This window comes from Amphimedon queenslandica, unplaced genomic scaffold (genome assembly GCF_000090795.2).
Source record: "Amphimedon queenslandica unplaced genomic scaffold, v1.1 AMPQUscaffold_10190, whole genome shotgun sequence".
Classification (NCBI taxonomy): Eukaryota; Metazoa; Porifera; class Demospongiae; order Haplosclerida; family Niphatidae; genus Amphimedon; species Amphimedon queenslandica.
Genome location: NW_003549539.1, coordinates 2205 through 5562, shown reverse-complemented (window position 1 = coordinate 5562; position 3358 = coordinate 2205). Strand labels below are relative to the sequence as shown.

Below are 3358 nucleotides of genomic sequence, written 5' to 3'. Positions count from 1 at the left end.
CCGTCTCTAGTTCTGAATGGGCTCATTCTGGTAACCTTTGCTAAGACAAAGAAGTGTCACTTACCTTCCAATTTACTTTCTGTTCATATGTCCATCATTGGCCTCATCTCAATATTATCCTACAGCACTCTATCTCTGCCAGCATTTACTCTCTCTATCATCAACTGTGATTGTGATTCGACTTACTATAAATGGATACTAGCTCATATATTCCATTTCGCACTCTATCCTTTTAATATCACAGCAATATCTGCCAGTTACTGCCTAATATTCAAGTACTCCTCATCCATTCTTACGTTCTGTCGTCTGGCAGCAGTTCTTATAAGCATATGGATCATCCCTATTATACAGTAATTTTGATGTACTGAGAGTTGATCAAACACCAAAAAACAATATAAGACATTATAAACAGTATTTCAATTAAAGTAAAGTACATTTACATTGTCTTCTAATGAGACAAATGTATAATAAAAAATAATGTAGCTACGTAGAATACTACAATTTCATTGGTCGATTGCCATAGGCATAATAAAACAATACTTGATTGACATAAGAATGTATACATGCATTATTATTATATCACAAAAAGGAAATGGAAGCTGGTCTACAAATTATTGGCATGAACTACAATTGAAAGTTGGTCAGTGTCTTAATTTACTATTCCATTTCATTGTCTTCTCCTGGCCTGTCAGTCAATCAGTGGGTTAATCTACTACTGGCTCACAGTAAACATTATTATTGTGTGTATTGTACTACAGGGCATGTGTGTGTGGCCAAATCAAAAATGGTTAGGAGGTGATTTGCCATTTCAATTAATTTTTCTAATATGCGTAGAAAAGGTTTGAGCTTATTCTAATTAAAATTAGATTTTTACAAATTTTTAAAGTTGATCAAATACTGAGGGAAAGTCCCCATAATATAGTACGGGGATTTGATCAAATTTCACCAAAATTGAAAAGGAGAGAATTCTTCTATTTTATTACATTTTCTGATAGATATACATGTACTTATGTTGTGTAGAAAGTTTGCAGGGCCGTAGCCAGTAACTTAAAATAGGGGGTTCGGAAATTGGTGCACGCGAATCGCGCAGCGAAAATTTTGACAAATAATGGGCGTGGTTGGTAGGCGTGGTCTTGATTTACGCATCTCAGCCATGTGCTGACTCAGCTAAAATGGCTATCTGTGCTTCTCGCTGTTGCCAAAATGCTAATCCTGCTTTTGCAGTGCTGTTCTTCATGACAGGAGCTAATCTAAAACTTTTTTGCAGCTACAACAGGGGGTTCGTCCGAACCCCCCGAACCCCCCCTGGCTACGGGCCTGGTTTGAGCTGATTCCTATCAAAATTAGATTTTATATGAATTTTAAAAGTTTGTCTAAAAATGGCGAAGTACAGCTGTGCTACAGTACAGGGTATCGCAAGTTTTGACGACTACTGAAATTTCCTACCAGTCTACAAGATAAGTTCCTTTACTAAATATACCAAACTTGATTAAATGATAATACATTGTCTTAGCATTGGCATAAACAACATAATGAAAATTGGTAAGTGACTCCAGTTACTTAGTATTGGCATAAATAACATAATGAAAGCTGGTAAGTGACTCCAGTTACTATCATATTTCATTGTCTTCTCTTGGCTTACCATTCAATCAGTGAATCTATTGTTGAGTTTATTTGGCAAACAAAAACAAAAGAACATTTTCAATAACAATCAATACACATGTACATGTACATAATCACAGGTCACAGAAGTGGTAATTAAATGAGTGGGTGGTGTTTGGTATTTGGGTGTGGCTCTACACTACCTTGTTAATGTGACTGAGGAGTCCGTTGTGTGCGATTGGGTGAAAGTTCTCTACTCTGCTCCCATGATAGGCTAAGAAGGTACCGTACTCTGAGGCTGTTCTCTGCCATTTCTCCTCTCTCTGAGGAGTATTGCAACTCAAAGAAACAATGGCTGAACTATATGGGCAGATACTGAGGTCTGAGACTCAAATCACTCAATCAATGAAAACTAGAAAGAAGAGGAAGTATTCGATTACTTATTTAATGTCTGCTTTAACAAATACATGTACAACAAAGCAGTACAGGGACCACATTCGCTTGAGCAGCTTAAAAAGTCCCTTCTCTCTCTCTGTTTCTCACCTCATGTCCAGGTTTATAAGAGAGTCTAAATCCTTTGGTACAAATAATGTCATAGAGTAATGTAATCACTCTGTTATCCAGTGAGTTCAGCTGTTGCAGTACTTCATTAAGATAGGGTATATAAGGTTTTAAAAACACTTCTTTGGAAAGAAGAGGATAAATACACATACAGTAGATTAAAATGGTTCATTTAAAAAATGAAATATATTAATGAATTTCTTCAAAAACTAAATATCTATCTGTTACACAATACATGTACATGTTCACAGCCAAAAAAATTAAAAATTAATTGACATCATGACATGCGTGGAGCAAGTAGTAATTATATAATGGGTGGAGTAATGACTAACGAGAATCAATGAATAAGTAATTTTATCATCATCATTATTATTAATATACTCACCAGTCGTTCCATGTCCTTGTCTCCATTACTCAGTATGAACTGGTTAGGGTATGGTCTTCAGTACAGTGTCATGATGATAGGAGGATCAGACCAGAACAAGGAGAGGAGACAGTCACAGCCTGACATGTCTTTACTCAGTGCCTCACGTAAACACACTTGTACCCTGACATTAGTTAGAAGAGTGTATCTAACTAACTGTATCTAACTAACTGTATCATCATCAGTACAACAGTACATGTAACCAGAGACGGGTCTAGGCTATTTTATAATAATTCTGTTTTCTTTCCTTTTAATCTGAGCCTGAGGATTCTTGGCAACTCAAGATATTAATCTTCGACTAATCTACTAAATTAAAAACATGTGAAACATGCACCATTCAATGCCACATATTGCATGTTTACTGGTACACGTCCCAGTTCGTAAACTTTCTGGGTCAATAATAGGTACCCACTCATTTCAAAAAGACTTTTATCCTGTACATCTGGTCCTTCAATTTTGATGATATCTGAGCTATTACAGCATCATTGTATTCTCCTCTCTCAGCTTTGCGACCATCAACTACATGAAAGAGCTTACGGGCCTCTGGATCTTGATAAATTAATTTGCAAGAGTTTTCTATTGGTTTAAATATGTCCATAAGCATTTCCTCTTTCGTTTCAATCTCATTTCCCTCTTTCAGTAGCTCCTCGTATTTATCACAATGTGTAGCTATAGCAATGACGTTCATTTCTTTAGGTGGGGCTTCAACATATTGCAAGAGATCATGATTATCCAATGCATGTCGGTTTGAAGCAGAGACTATTGCCAGTA

At 36.2% G+C, this 3358-nt stretch overlaps 1 long non-coding RNA gene across 1 annotated transcript; it reads right to left on the bottom strand.

Annotated features, from left to right (window-relative positions):
• Window positions 1-1509: 1509 nt before the first annotated feature.
• Window positions 1510-2757, bottom strand: LOC109590338 (uncharacterized). Its single transcript, XR_002189271.1, has 3 exons — window positions 2549-2757; window positions 2146-2285; window positions 1510-2014 (listed from the first exon to the last, which is right to left on the bottom strand). It is a non-coding gene; the product is annotated as an uncharacterized LOC109590338 (long non-coding RNA).
• Window positions 2758-3358: the final 601 nt, after the last annotated feature.